This window comes from Mesoplodon densirostris, chromosome 8, assembly GCF_025265405.1.
Source record: "Mesoplodon densirostris isolate mMesDen1 chromosome 8, mMesDen1 primary haplotype, whole genome shotgun sequence".
Taxonomy (NCBI): Eukaryota; Metazoa; Chordata; class Mammalia; order Artiodactyla; family Ziphiidae; genus Mesoplodon; species Mesoplodon densirostris.
In genome coordinates this window covers 94,162,898-94,178,403 of record NC_082668.1, presented here as the reverse complement: position 1 = coordinate 94,178,403, position 15,506 = coordinate 94,162,898, and the positions used below count along the sequence as shown (strand labels likewise).

At 50.7% G+C, this 15,506-nt stretch overlaps 1 protein-coding gene across 3 annotated transcripts in view; it reads right to left on the bottom strand.

Moving 5' to 3' along the window:
* The window catches only part of HOXD3 (homeobox D3), a 36,335-nt gene extending 23,053 nt beyond the window's left edge, over positions 1 to 13,282 (bottom strand). The window contains exons 1-2 of one of the 3 annotated variants that reach the window (XM_060106964.1): positions 13,239 to 13,282; positions 12,641 to 13,005 (exon numbers count right to left, since the gene is read on the bottom strand). The gene's annotated coding sequence lies outside the window, so the exon portion shown is untranslated. Of the gene's footprint in view, positions 1 to 12,640; positions 13,152 to 13,173 lie in introns of those variants that run through there. The other 2 variants (XM_060106961.1, XM_060106963.1) reach the window with 2 other exon arrangements.
* Between the last annotated feature and the right edge of the window lie 2,224 nt (positions 13,283 to 15,506).

Here is a 15,506-nt window from a genome sequence, read left to right as displayed (position 1 = left end):
CACGAGTTGTGCCCGCCCCAGCGCAGTCCAGGGCTCACCCCTCGGTTCAGGGCACCAAGAGCACTCAGGGCCCGGATGGATTTCAGGGGCGGAGGGATGCCCGGGCTCCGGTGGGGCTTTTGGATCCCTGACTGTAGGCTAGAGGTGTTTAATTTTTTTTGATTGTTTTGATTTTACCCGCATGATTCAAAAATTATTTTCAAGCCTCAACCTGGGCCTGGTGCGGTGGAGCCCCCCTCTGCCTGGAAAAATTGGCTGGCTTCTCCTACTCTGCCCTGTGCACGCTTCCTGCGCACTCCCCCACCGCCATCCTCTGGTTCCAGTGCTTTGGCTACTTTGTAGGGATATCCTGGGTGCCAATTCTAACAAGAGCTCTGAGGCTGCCCCACACCCAGCTCCCTTGTCCCAGGGGGGCTCCCCCCAACTTCCTCTAATGCCAAGAGCTCCCACACACCTGCCTTCCTGGGGACCTTGGGCCTACGCTTTATCCAGACAAATTGGGGGAGCCTGCTGGGACGGGTGGGGAGCTGGGTGAGGGTACATACACATTTTCATATTTGTTAGACGCTGTGACCTGCATTTCACCTTATTGCTCAACTTGTTCAGACAGGTCAAAGCCAATGAGTTATTGATGAACAAAAGCGTTAAATATTCACCTCCCGCTCAACTGCCCATACAAATGCTTTTGATGTCTCTGGCTTTTTGTGCTGTGTTCAGCTACAGGGTGCTGATGGTGGGTTTGCAAGCAAGGAGAATCCACAGGGATAAGCACCCAGAGCCAGGGCAGCCTCAGGAAGAGGGCAAGACCAGGAGATCCTGGGGACACCGGATTTTCCAGCCTGGAGCCCTGAGCCCTGTTTCACTTGAGACAGCCTGATTCATAGAGGTGAACTACGTACTGGGCGGAATCTCCACTCCTGGGGGGGTGGACACAACCCCCAGGGAGTCGATTAGGCTGCCCAGCCTGGAGGGCAGAAACCTGGCCCAGAGCCAAGCCTTAGCTTCCCGGACCCTAGAGAGAGGATGTCTCACCAGGGAGGGAGGGTGCCTGGTTCCTAACACCTTCGCACATTCCATCTCCTATGAAAATAAAATCATCTCCGTTTTGCATGAGGGAGGGGCCACTGGTCTTTCCTTGATTCTCCCCCCACTACCATCATCTTAATGAGAGAGCCTTCCTGGAGATTTCACAGGCCTCCTCAGAAATGTACCTGTCTTCTGCGGCAAATGCAACTCAGAAAGATCCAAACTTCCAAGCCCAAGACCCCAAGAATCTCTGCCCCCCCCCGCACCCACCCCCCACCGCCACGTCTGCCTGCAACGCTAGCGGCTCTGGCGCAGAAATTCTCAAATTGCAGTTATAGAGAAGCAGAGGTGAACTAGAAGGGCCGTATCCCTCCCTCCTGGCTCGGCCGGAGTTCCCCAATCCAGGGCCCAAACCGCCGCGGCTGGGGCTGGGGCCTAGGGAGGGGGGAGGAGGGACTTCCACGTAAAGCTCAGAATTCGCAGCCCTTCCCGGAAGCCAGCCAACCCCACACACCCGCAGCCACAGAGGGTTGCGGTTTTTTGTTTGTTTGTTTGTTTGTTTGTTTGCTTTTCTTTTTATAAAAAAAACTAGAGAAGGTTGGGCCAGGCTGGACCGGGTTGAGCTGGGCTGGGCGTCAAAGGGGAATCGCGTTGCCTGGGTGTTCAGCGGTTGATTCGAGCAGAAAGCGATGCTCGCCGCGACTTGTTAATAGGGCGGGCTGCTAATTAGCTGCAAGCTCTTCACAGACGCGTTCGCTGCGGCGGAGCTGCACCTGTGCGAGCTGGGGAGGCCTGGGAAGGCCGGGAAGGTCCAGGGAGGTCCAAGGAGACAAGGGCGAGAGGCCGCGGCCCGTTCCCTTACTTAGGTGACTGTAAACCAGGCCCCAGAAAATCTTTCCAGGAGTCCAACTTAGATCCTCCACCTCCAACTCGAGCTCCCCTCTCACAGCCAGGCCTGGGGAGTCAGGGCTGCTCTTCCCCCCGCCCACTCCCCTGGCGCGGCCCTTCTCCCCTACCACCCCAGTTATCAGTACCGCCCCTTCGCGATTCGGAAGAAACGGGAAGGTACTTACAGCGGCGGTTTCTCACGGTCCCGAACCTGTTGCAATGAAAACGGGGGTCACTTCAATTCCACAGGATAATAAAGATAGATGATACAGAGAAAAATGACAAGGCCCAGACACCCCGCCAATACACAGACCTCCCTCCTGCTTCGGGTGCCCGCCCCCAGGAACTGCGCCAAGTTCTCCGAGCGCGGAGCGGGAGACTGCAGTGCTCAAGGGCAGACCCACGAGGTAGGAGAGTATGGCCCCCATCACCTCCCCCACTCTATGCACCCCTTGAGCAAAACCTTACTTTTCGCTTGGCCCGACTCAGGCTGTCTGTAACAGGGTTTCCCCAGTGGGAAAACGGGAAGCGAGGAGAAAACGGGCCTTTGTGTGTTTTCTTCTGCACAATCGGCGGGGTGGGCACAGGTCCACTGGGGAGGGGGTTAGCCGCTGCATCTGTCCCCTGCCCCAGCTCCCCGTCTGTCTAGCGCTAGGAGCAATTCAGACCCCTTTTCCAATTTCAGATTGGTTTCAAATTCCCCAGCCCCAACCAGCACTCCCCTAAAACTGTCTTTTCCTTCCCAAAGAAGGTCCAGGCAAGGCTGGAACTTGCCTTCCCACTTCTGCTCTAATTCAAAACAAAGAGCAATCTCCAAGGGAAATGAGGACCCAAATGATAACCAAGGAAGAGGAAAACCGATGGGTTTAAAGGTAAATGGCAATGCTTTAGACTGTTATCCAGCTCTATGGATATGACATCATTTCGTCAGCATTTTTGCTGGAGGACCCACAAAGCAATCTTATAAAGCAGTGATCCTCACAGGGGCTGGTGTCCAGCTTTAAGTTTTCAGTCTCCTCTAGTTTTATTCTGGGATGGCAGTCTTCTCTGAGAAATCACAAAGGCAGAGCCATCTCCATCCTTATCCTTTCTCTCTGTCCACCTAGACTACCCGTTTTATTCCACTTCAGAAGCAGATGCCCCATTATGAGGAGGAGAGAGACAGAAGTCCCTCTTGTGAGGTGGGAGCCCTCAATTCCTAACTTTCTATGTCTAGAAGGGAGAGGAGAAAACCAGGATTCCCATCCTATTTCTTGATTTAGGTTTAAGCTAAAATTAAAATTAACTTCCAGGGGACTTCTCCCCACACCAGGTGGAAAAGATGGGGCAGAGAAATCCCCCACCCCTGGAGTTGTCCTGGAAGAAGTAATAAGTGACTTACTGATTTTCTCTCCTAGTGGGCAGGGGAGCTGGGAGCAGACCTGTCTCCTGAGCCCGGCGCTAGCTGGAGCCTCTCACTTTTCTATTGCTGCTTCAGGAACCAAGCATCTGCACTTGTATGCTCTTAACCTAATTTATGGTGGGAATTATATTTTGGCTTGTCAACTCTCAAGCCATAAAACAAAGTTTATTGGGATCACGTGTTCGTAAATAGCCACTCAGGTTCCATCTCTGGCAGAACCATAAATAACCTTCCGCTTTAAACTTTTATTCACTAAATAAAGGTTCACTGCAACTGTTCCCTCACATTTAAATAGTTCCAAATATCTAGGATGCAAGGAGGGAGTCATATTCATATCAATACCCCAGGCTTTTCAAATAGCATCTTTTCAGGGATGTCTGTTGAGACTGGGAGATAGTGCTATTTGGAAAAGGCTGGTTGATGGGCATGTCTTATGATTCTTTGGCTGCATCCGCTGTGAGTACCATCAACTCCTTTATTTCAATCATTTTTTAGCTTTGGATGTGGTAAATAAAGAGGAAAGCCAAAGGCCGCTTCTTACTTGCTTATACCAGAAGTTATTTGAGATTTTGTTTTAGCTTCAATAAGAAAAGGGTGGTTGGGGAGACGCTGGGTGGGCTTGGGGGGTGGGGGGGCAGCTGGAGTTAACACTTGGCTCTGTATTGTTGCGAATGAGCTCAGCGAAAGTTGAAGGTAGCCACATGCCTAGAGGTTTCTATAGTTTGCTTAGATCTGGAAGGGAAGCCTTTGCAAGTGACCAAACTGCTTAAAACAGCAAGACTTGGGGTTTGGTAAAGTGAGAAAGTGGAGAATAGCCCCATCGGCATCTTTGGCGACTGAAGCTCTAAAGAAGGTTATAAAACAATAAAACAGCCCTGGTGTGAAGGGGACAGGGTGTGAGGAAGTAAATGAGGCTCTCAAGGAACCCAAGCCCAGGAAGTCAGATGTCCCCAGTCCCATAGTGTCCCAACCACAGGGCTTGGGGGTCCAAATCTGGGTGGGATCCTCTCTCCCCCACCCTTACCCTTCCACCACCACCAGAGGGAGAGCCTAAGAGAGGGGCAGGCAGCGGGCTCTCCTGCTGTGAAAGCCAAGAGAAGGAGCTTGGGCCAAGCACTGATCCATGGAGTAGAATGTGCCACGCTATGCCTGAGGTAGGCGGGGGTGGGGAAGACGCCCCCAGCTCCCACCAAGGGGAGTGAGTGAAAAGAGAATTGACACCCAACATCCTTCCATAGCCTGCCAGAGTTGCTACCAGTGTGAAAACGTATGATTTTGACTATTCCGATTAAAAGAATGGGTGTTCTGTGTAGCTTTGTAAAGCACATATACATCTATGATTTCTAAATCAAATTCAGTTGTAAAAGTTCTCATCAGCAAACCCATCAAGCCCTTGAAAGAGACTCCTTTCCACAAAAATCTCTTTGCATCCTAATTTCCACCCATTCTCTGTGCATTTCTAAACCCATTTCTTGATTTCACTTTCACTGGCTAGAAAGCAGGGGGCTATTAGCCCGGACTGTACGGCATCTATTTCTTCCCTCCCCCCGCCATTAGCCACTTAGGAGTACCTTTTTCTTTTACAGTTGGTAGCATCTGTTTTTAAAATATGAGTAAAGATCAATGCTTTAAAAAATGTTTTCTGACTCTATTAGCACTAGGTGAGCAGCTTCTAAACAAGCCTCTGTTAATCCACTGTAAAAAAATAACAAAAGTTTGAGGGGTTGGGAAAAGCCTTCTTTATTTGTCCTTAAGTTAATAAAAGAGGATGAATCAAAGGACCTATGACATTCTAGGCAATTGTTATGAGCTTTTTATGGGGGAGGGGCCATGTAAAGAGAAGACCAGGCTGAGGAGATGGTGTTTGAAACAATGTCTGACACCTACTCAGGGCTCAGTAGATATTTTTTGAATGAATGGTGATAAAGGATGGTAACTGGGACTTGCCTGCAGTATTCACTGTGGCTTTCGTAAGAGTAAAACTATATAGCCTACTCTGTACATTTAGATAATAACAGCAAAGTAACTAGCTATGCATAGGGGAAAAGGAGAAAAGAAAGGAAGACACTGAGGCAGACAACTTCAATTACTTTCTAGTCTTAGGACAGCCAGGCGACATGATTAAAGGAGAGAGTGTCTAACTCCCTCCAATCTTCCTTGGCCCCTGCCCTCAATGCTGGGCTTCTGTAGATGAATGACAGAGTGCAGATGGGGAAGAGCAAACCCTGTCTAGTAAGAAGGCTAAGCACCAGGGAGAACAGAAGACTACTTTGGGCCAATTTGTTGGGTTTTTTCCAAGGACTTTCAATGGTGGTGGTAACAGTCCTGAAGAAGAGGTCGGGGAGAAGAGGTGGGGTGGGGGCCTTCTTAAAAACCTGTAAGGAATTTGGGTTCTGGGTAAATTGAGACTCTGGACACTGTCCTTCCCCACTGGGCTGGAAAAAGCCAGTCCTGGGAATTCCTGCTCAGAGAGCTTCCATGAGCTAGGGTTCCCTGAAGGAACCCAGATGCCAGAGCCACTCCCAGGAAGGAGAGACTGAAGAGGCCCCAAGAGGCATCAGCTGCACTCCAAATGTATTGAGGTCCACTCTCTGCCCACCTAAGGGCCCTTGCTATGTGGCCCAGGAAGGAATATCCTGACCTTGATTTTCAAGAGGCCTCTTGCCCAGAAGTGGTACTGAACTCTTAAACTGTCTGCACAACCAGGATAGGTGGGGATGGGACTTTGGATGAACTCCCTAGGCTGGGGGCTGATAAAGAAAGACTGCCAGGCCAGGCACTTAGGGACACAGGCTGGCGGTAGAGCCAGAAAAGGGCTGAACAGGGAGTCCCAAGGAGGAGAGAAATATAATTCCATATTCCTGGCATTATATCCCGTCACTGAAAGAGGACCACTTCTCCTGCTACCCCCGCCCCTCCCCCCTAAATGGAGTCTGCTCATTGGAGCTCTGCCTTGGTGTCCTCTGGGAAGGAAAGGTGACCCCAGAGGGAACCACTCTAACAGTGAGATGTGGCATCCAAAAGAACAGGCTCTGGGGCAGGATCTCTGATGGCGGGGCCAGAGATTGGAAAAGGCTCCAGCAGTCCCAAGAAAAGCAGGATCTGGGGGGTTACCTAAGTCCTTTGAGAACCAAGAACAGAGGGTAGATGGCACAAGAGATGGAGGTGGCTGGGTGGCTACAGCACTGCCCGGTTTCATGGGCCAAACTCTGCCCGACATGATTGATAGCAAAAGAGACTAGGTGGGTTTGGACAGAAAATCTGACCCAGGTGGACTCCTGGTTAAGCCAAGAGAAGCAGCTTGACCAAGGGCTGCAGAGGCCCTCTTATGAAAAGTCTATAGTCAGAAGTCATGGAGGCCAGGGTTAAGGCGTAGAACCTGGTTGCAGGGGTGTGTGTGTGTGTGTGTGTGTGTGTGTGTGTGCACGCGTGCGTGCACATATGTGTGGGTTATAGCCTGAAATAGTATACATATAATTATTTTTAAAAGATATAAATAATCTAAAAAATTGGAAGGGCTGATGGAGATTTGGGGGGCATAGGCCTCTTTAAGACACACCTTGACATCACTGTGGCCCAAGTTTGGAGCTGTGGCTCAGCCACGGTCCTGGAGCCCAGATCTTGGAACACAAGCAGATTAAGGGGCAGTCGGGCACTCCTTGCCTCCTTTGCTGTTGCTCACTGGCCTTTTGCTTTCCCACCCTATCCCAGCTTTCAAGAGACTGAAAAGAGGGTACTTGCCCTGGGGCTGTAAAAGAGGATGCTTGGCCTAGTGGGTGTGACTGATGGGTGGTGGTGGAGAAGGTGACTCCAGAAGGTGGAAAGTTAGGGCTGCTCTGTGGTAAGGCCTGAGCCTTCTGTAGTAGTCACAGATGTGCCCATGTGGGTGTGAAGCCTCCCCTACCTGACATCTGCCCACTGAGGAGCTAGGGGCACTTTCCTCCTAGGTTTGGCCCTGAAGTCTACCTGTAGGCAGGGGCCAGACACTGAGACCCAAGGGAGCGGGGCCTATGAGGCCCACTGCAGCAAAAGAAAAAGTCCCAGATCCATGTTCTCCTGTGACCAAACCTCGTCCTGTCTTCTCTGTACAATTCAAGGATTAGGTGAGTGAACCAGTCTCTTTCAGCTCTGAAGGTCTAAGCCTGATTATTGAACAGAAAAAGGATACTGATGATAAGGAACTCCTATTGAATGCTTGTTATTCAATATGTGGTCGAAACAGGTGTTGAATGTTTGGCTTGTGCCAAAAAAAAACTATTTTAAGTGCTTAATCAGTGAGTTAATGTATGTAAAGTAGTTAGAATAGTGCTGGGCATATAGTAGTGCTACGTAAGTAAAAATCCTCATAACAACATTTGAAGGTACTCTTATTATCCCTACTTTCTAAATGAGGAAACAAGCCCAGAGAATTTGCCCTACTTGCCTAAAGTCACACAGCAGGTAAGTGATAAAGATTTAAAAGAAGGCAGGTCTGTACCCAGAACCTACTCGCCTCTTTGAAAACATCTCCAAGTTAGCAAGGGATCAATGTGTCCTTCCCTATATGGGAGCAACTAGTCAGCTTATGGGGTAGTGACATTAGAAAACCTAATTAAGGAGGGAGCCCCCAAACCTAGGGGAATGGCTGTTGCTGAATGGTAGAGAGAACTTGGCCTCTGGAGACCAAAGAACCATAGAAGAAGCAGGAGAGACCCTTGACCAGTACTCAAACATAAGCATACATCCTAACTGCCATGGTGGAGAGTGTTTACAAACTGCAGGTTCTGGACATTCTGATTCAGTAAGTATGGCAAGAAACACAGGAACCTGCATTATAAACAAGAGGTTTGAACGCAGGCCTTCATTAAGAATCACTGCCCTAAAGTAGGGAAAAGAGGGAGACAAAAGACTGTGCTGCCAGGAGGCAACGAGGAACAGTGGGGTTGGATCCGAGCCAGTCGTTGAAGTTGGGTGTCACAGCTGATGCAATACCCCATGGAGCCCACCAAAGGCCTGAAATGGGCGCAATGGGGAAACAAGAGTGTATGGGTGGTGTGGAAAAGGGGAGAGAGGAGCATCTGCGTTGTTCTCAAGCCGCACAGTCAGTGGGATTCACCCGGGATCTCAGAGCCTCGAGGGAGGCCCGAGGAAGTCCCAGGACACAGGCCTTGTTCTAGGTGAGCCAGGGGCGAGGCCTGTCAGCTTGAGGGAGGAGGGGCTGCACGCTCGGCTTTTCAAGTCTACCGGTTCTAGGTACCAGGAATTACGGGAAAGGAAAGTGGCAAGAACAGCAGCCCAAATGAGGGGACTGGTTGGGATTGGGCGCAGCTTGCCCAACCACCGGACCCTAACTCTTCCTGCTCTTAGGAGCCCAGCGCGCGAAAATCGCGCCCCCTCCAGGAAGGCAGAGGAACTGAGGTGGCCCGCCACCCCCGAACCTGCCTTCTGGCTCTCGGGACTCTGGGCTGCCTCTGCTCGGGAAGCCGCCCCTGGGTGTAGGCACAGCACCGCCAACTCTCCGCGCAGGCGGAAAACACTTGGCGGAGGCGGGGGCGGGGGCGGAGGGGCGGGGTCACGTGTCCTCCCCTCCCCCAGCCGCTGGCGCCCGGGACATCTCCCGCGCCTCCGTAACCCACAGGACGCTTGTCCTACAGCGCCTCCTCCTGGACAAGGTGCCAGACAGCAGAGCAGGGGGACTGCGCCAGCCCCGGAAACCCGAGGCCCGGGCTTCTTCGCGCGGGCGGAGGTCTTCCCGCGCCAGAGGCTGCGAGCTGGTCCTCCTGTCCCCTGGGACAGTCAGAAGGAGTTGAGAGGGCTCTGAGGCCGCCTCCCCCCGCAGCACTGACAACAAGCTCGCGGCCCAGGAGCGTGCATCCTCCATTAATTAGGCGAGCCCAGGCGGAAAAGCCCTCCAGTTTGTCCGTTTATTTATTTATTGTTTGACCGCTCTCTGCTGAGCCAGTGGTCCCCACAGAGCCCTCGAACGCGCTGCGCTGGCGTAACAAGATCTGGGAATGGTCCGGCTGAAGGATTGGCCTGAAGTTTGGCGGTTTGAACAGGCGCCAAGAGGAAAGGCCTTTTCCCAAAGCAGAAGCACCAAGCTGAAGAAAATCTATACACTTCCCCAAGGATCAGATACACACACACACACACACACACACACATATATCTTCTTTTAAAGTGTTAAAAAATGTATGTGTGAGTGCTTATTTTAACACCTTGAAAGAAGATTTGGTTTCCTTTTGGCCACTAGCTCGCATTTGCAGACTGTTTCTAAAGTACAGATTTAAATTGGGGTGGGGTGGTGAGTCAAGATGATTGAAAATAACGTAGTCAAGGGCAAGATGTTTGACTATATTTAGAATGAAGGCTGGAATAAAGGAAAGATGAGTGGCGAATCCTGAGGGAGGAGTTGGAGAGATCGGGTTATATCTTCCTGCTCTGAGTCCACTCGCCCCCTCCCCCCTTCCGTGCTTTGCTAGTTGGATCCCCAGGCTGGGCTATTTCATTGCACATGCGCCGGACGCTGGGCAAGCGGGCAAGGCAGGCTCTTCGGGGCACTGAGCTGTGCGGTAGCTGTGCGCAGTGCTGGGCGGTGTGAGGCACCGCGCACTGCTTCTGCGCCTACCTCCAGAAGCGCTTGGACGCCCCATCTTAGAGAGGCAGGAAACATACTTTTTCAGGAAAACCTGTGTTAAAAGCCTCAAACGTGATCTGCAAGCCCTGTTGCGCCAAACCAACAAAATCGCCATGTTGCCGGTGAACCCTCTCAAGGTTTTCGTTTGGATCAGCAGTTTCACATCTAATGCACGCCTTCTCCCAAGTCGTTAATCAAGGCGGGGTGGGGGAGAACCACCTTACGTTCAGAGAGCACAACTTCTCCCTCAGTCTGCACAACTATGAAGTCTAAGGGACCGGTTCCTAGAAAGAGGGTATCTATTCACACCAATTCCGGAAAAGTGGCCCTAAATTGGACTTAAATCGGAATTCCGAGTTCTTGGTGGCTTCTCCCGAGCTTCCGGTGCCCCCGCGTGCCCTGCCCGGCGGCCGCACTGCGGCAAGGCCGTAAATACCTCTAACAGCTGCCTGCCAGTCCAGAGTGAAATACTGTCTTTGTTCCTTCCCCTGCTTCTCGAGCTCGGAAAACAGAATTCTGGTGAAATATATTTATTTGGAGGAGCATCTGACAGGAAAATACGTTTGGTTTTCAGCCCTGGTGCTTGACCACATTTATAACAACGAGCTTTTTTCTGGTCCTCCCGGAGAGCACAAGCCCAGCTCACTGCCTGACCTTAGACACTGAGGCCCGGACGTGCCACCGGCTCCCTGATGTACAAAGGGATAGAGGTTCGGCCCAAGGACGCTGAGAGTTACACTCCCCCACTTGTGAGGTCCTAGGGTCCAAGTGTTCTTTTTTAATTTCGTTTAATTTTTTAAAAATTGGGTTAACCGGGACAGTGGGGGCATTTCTGGCAGTGGCAAAAGCGTTAACTAGTCTCCTCTTGGACTAAATGGCCTGCGTTCAAATGTGATTTGCAGATTATTTATTCCCTTAGATGCAATTGACCATTTAAGCTCTTAATGCAATTGACCATTTAAACTCTTAATGCTACTATGGGACTTAAAAAGAGCCCCCTAGTCCTCCATATCTGCCCATGACGTCACCCTCTGCTGCGTAATCGGACCTGCAGCCCGCCCAGGTTCTCAGTCACTTGGGCGCGCTCAGCCATCGAACCCAGGGAAAGGCGACTGAAGCTCTGAACACAAGGGCTTGGCCATCAAGGCCACAACTCATCCCCACCCCCACTGAGCTTTCAGGCAACCTAGGGGCTCCTTAGGCTCTGGAGTTGCCAGGGGAGGGCCTTGTGAGCCCCTGACCAGGGCCCTGCTTTTCAGTAGGTAATGCTCTAAACCAATATGAAAGAAGATCTCAGCAGTACCGTAATAGAGAAATATTCACAAAATACAGACGTTCCAGATTTAAAAATCACTCTGAGTTTCTAATTTGTTAGTGATCATAGGGATCCACGACAATTCTGCTAGACGCTAATCGGCTGGCCGCTAATCGTGGCCCTCCATTTTGAAACTCGCATGATTCCATCGTTAACTACTAAAAATACCTTTCTACAAAGATGTCATTTATTGTTCAGAAATGCTTTTACGGCCAACACGGTTACACTGGAATATTTGGGAGAACATTAAAATGTTAGGGTTTTCCTCTGGGTGCTTGAAAAAACAATACTCCGCCGCGCGCAGGTCAACCTCATGCGCAATGCGGCAGATTGTCCCAAAGGTTTTAATATTTCACAACGTGTCCACGAGAGAATAGGCAATAGGATTTGAGAACTGCATCCTCAATTGCCGTTCAAAATCCGTGGGAGAAAATAGCATTTTTTCTGCAAATAATTTTCTTTCGACTCATAGATATTTTGGTCCAGTAATTTTGAAGTAGAGTTGGAAATGTTGCTATATAATATTCATTCGTAGGCAACACACACACACACACATACACCACGACAGTACATTTAGAGAGCAAAATATCTACTCTTTTCCCCAATCCGGCAAATAAGAAACACACGCGATGTCTGAACTTAGACATGCTTCGAATTTCTGAAATGTCTCTTGGTTTTTCCCCAAGACCTGCACCAGATTTTCTGATACTACCTCTCAAAACATGCATCCACTTTGTGGCACAGAATAATCCAAATTCACCTGACAGATTATGAGATGTGTGAGGAACCTTTCTTGAATTGTTACAAAAATTATCTAAGACCTAGAGAAGCAGTTAATATTTAAAATTCCATCTCATATACAAGGCCCAATAAACCATAAACCCTAGAAATTAGCATCACTCATCAAAGCCTAGATTATCAAACCAAGCACATCCTGATACACAGAATCCACCCCACCCACAAGCTGCAACCCTCAAAACACACCTGTTAGCCTCCCAGGTACCTCTGACCACAGACAAACCGCAAAACACCGCTCTGTACTACAGAGTGCCTTTAGTGACCCCCAGCAAAGCTGACACATCCAGGAACCATCTGCACACTCTTCACAGGGTGGGGATCGAGGGGCTCTCCATCTATGCCGCTATCCACCTCCCATAATCTCCAGAGGAAATAGGGCTTCCCTTCGACTTCTGAGCTCAGCCGGACCCCACCCGGGGCCCCAGGGGACGCCCGCTCAGAGACGGAGTGATCTGGGGCAGGGGGCGCAGGCAGCCACTCCCAGGTCCCGGGGAAGGGGAGGGGTCGGGCAGGGATCTCCGAACTGCCCAAACGGGTGGGCGCCTCGAGCTTCTCGGTGGCAGCGCTGGGGGCGCAGGGAGGGGACGGCTCTTACCGGAGGTGCCGAGCTGGAGGCGGCGGTCGGCCGGGGCGGCTGCTGTAATCCACTAGGCGCTGCCGGGCTACGCGCGCTCTGCGCGGCAGGGACCCGCTCATGTTAGAGAAGGAGCCGCGTCGGAACCGCGCGGCTCGGTCACCCAGAGCAGGCCGGCTGCTCCCGGCGGGCGGTGTCGGCGCCGGCCGGGGCCTCGGCGCCCCGGATTCCTTCCGGGCTCTCCCGCCCGCCGGGCTCCCCATCGGCTCCGGGGGCGGCAGCGGCGCGGCCGGGGCGAAGGGGCGGCGGGGCCAAGTTGGGCGCCGGGCGGGAGCCGAGACCGCCGCGGACCCCGCAATCCCGCAGCCGGCGACTGGAGCCCACCTCTGCGGAGACAAAGGTTAGAAAAAGAGGGGGTGAGGCTCTAGGAAGGCAGAATGCGGGGGGAAATTCGCCTGGGAAATCAGGAAAAAGGCCGTGAAGGCGAGCGGAGCCTGCACATGACCAGCCGCAGCCAATGACGACCGCAAATAGGTCATAAAAAGGTCTATTACCAAGTTGTAAATTTTCTTCAAACAAAAAGGAATTTACTGCAATTCCTTGCGGATTTTGCACATACAGCTCGCAAGCGCCATGTTTTTTCCTCTTTCTCTCTCTTCCCTCTTCTCTGTTTTTCTCCTCTCCTTCCTCCCGCTCCTCCTCCTCCTCTTCCTCCCTCCCTCCCTCCCTCCCTCCTCTCCTCTTCCTTCCTCTACGTCCCTCTCTACTGCTCTCTCTGCCTTTCTTGCCTTCACGGTTCCTTTTTCTAGGAATTCTTTTCCTTTTATTTTTTCTTTTGGTGGTTTGGCTTGAAACCTCTGCTCATTGGGCGCTGTGTTACAGGGAGAATGAGTGCGGTGTACTGCCCCCCGCGCTCGCTTGGGGAGGTGATCCTGGTGGTCACCCCTCCAACTCTCCCCTCACTTGGCTTCTCCTCCCCTTACCTCACCAAAAGGCCGCTCTGAAAGAGCAGACAAGCACTTTCGGTTTTTGCCCCTCTCATCTCCAGGCAAGCCAGCCCGTCTGACCTTGCGCAGAAAACCTGGGCTCTGCAGGCCAAGAAAATGTACTCTCCCCCCACCAACCCTCTCCTACATAAGTTGGGGTCCCTCCCATTTCTTCCAGTTTCTGCGGTAGGAGAATTGCCAACCAGCTCAAAGGCTGGAAATGGTTTTATGTACTTGTCAACTTCTCCAAAATAATAGTTTGAACTCCCAATGCCTATCCTTTTCCTCGGCATAAACATCCTCCTGAACAGTCCTGGGTTAGAGAAGAGGCAATCTTTTTGGATTCCCTCTGAAACCCCTTGTTTAAGTCTCCCCTAAGTGCAATTCTCATTTATATGGAATTAATTGTAGCCCCTCTTCCCTTGCCCCCCAAATGTTTGTCCACTGACAAGCCTGGTCAATGCAACATTGAAGAGGAGAGGGGCTCCATTTGTTTAGGAAAAAAGCAACTCCCCAGTTTCAGGCTTGAAAAAAATAGTCCTTCTTCTTCAAAGGCAGGAGTCACATTCCCTTTGCACTTCTCATGGAAGCTGCCCCAGTGAACCCCAGCTGAAAGTAAATGTCCTTGGCTGGCTCCCCTCATCATTAATGCATGGGCATGGCCATCAGGCTTTAGAACCTGCCTGTTAAGAGGTAACCTCTCACCCCCCATCCTTTCAAGGACACTGTCTTTGGATTTCTAGTAATACGTTTATAAACATTTGCATTGGATGTCTATTTGAAAGTTCTCTATTAACATTCTCACACCCAGTAAGTACCTAAGTGGACATGGACTTAAGCAGGAAGTACGCAGCACCCTCTGGAGCAGGCCATTTGTATCCCTTGAAAAAGCTCCGATGACCTTGGATGTTTTTGATTAAAGTACTTCTGTTGTCACGTGTCAGCAAAAGTCATATTCTTTCTAGAAAAAGTCAGTGGGCTCCAACTTTTCTGGAGGTAACCATAGCTGCAGCCAGGGTCCATTAAAATGTTTTCTCTCTTCCCCTGTTCACCACCAGATGCTCGAGGATTCAGCAAACACTGGGGAAGCAGAGGACAGAGGTTTGGTCGTGAAATAGCAACACCTTCTGCACTGAAGAATAATTAAACAATATTTTTAATTATACAGGAAAATCAAGCACGTTGTTGGACCCTCCCAAGCTAGAGCACTTTACACTGGTCTGTACATGTGGAACTGAACAGAGCTTGTTCAATTCTGAAATATTCTGAGAAATTACTTCAATTGTCAATTTTCCTCTACCCAAATAAAGGCAGAGCTTTATGACCCTCCTTTTCAGCTGGGGGAAGGAGGGCTGGGAAAAGACTCTGCATTTTTGAAAAAGCAGCCATATTTTGCACTTCTCCCCCCGTGCAGCCTGTAAGCCATGTGCTGGGCTCTGTGGAATCTCACAAAATGGGAGCCCCTGAACTGACTTTTCTCTAGGAACCATTGAGACCCACACCCTCTTTTGTGTGTTTCTGGTCCACGCAAACAGAGAACCTAAATCACTTCGGACTCTTGGTTTTCTCATCCAGTGTTAACATTGGAGGGTCCGATTTTTCGGTAAACGGTTTACAAACCTCTCTAAGCAGACTCTCTAAGCAGTCCAGAGTGTCGGCTGTTTGCAAAGGGTTCTCTGAAGGTTTATGCAAATTGCTGCAGCAAAAATGTTGGTTTGCTTATTGCCGCAAACCCTCGGATGTTTTCAGATTTGAGCCAATTAGAAGGGCATCTCCTGCACTCGTCATTGCGAGTTGTCTGCGTGAAACACTGTGATGGGGGTTTCTAGCCACTGTAAGAAAGAAGGTGGTGAGTGTGTGTGATCTGTAATTCCACAAGCTCTTTATTTGGAGACAAATCT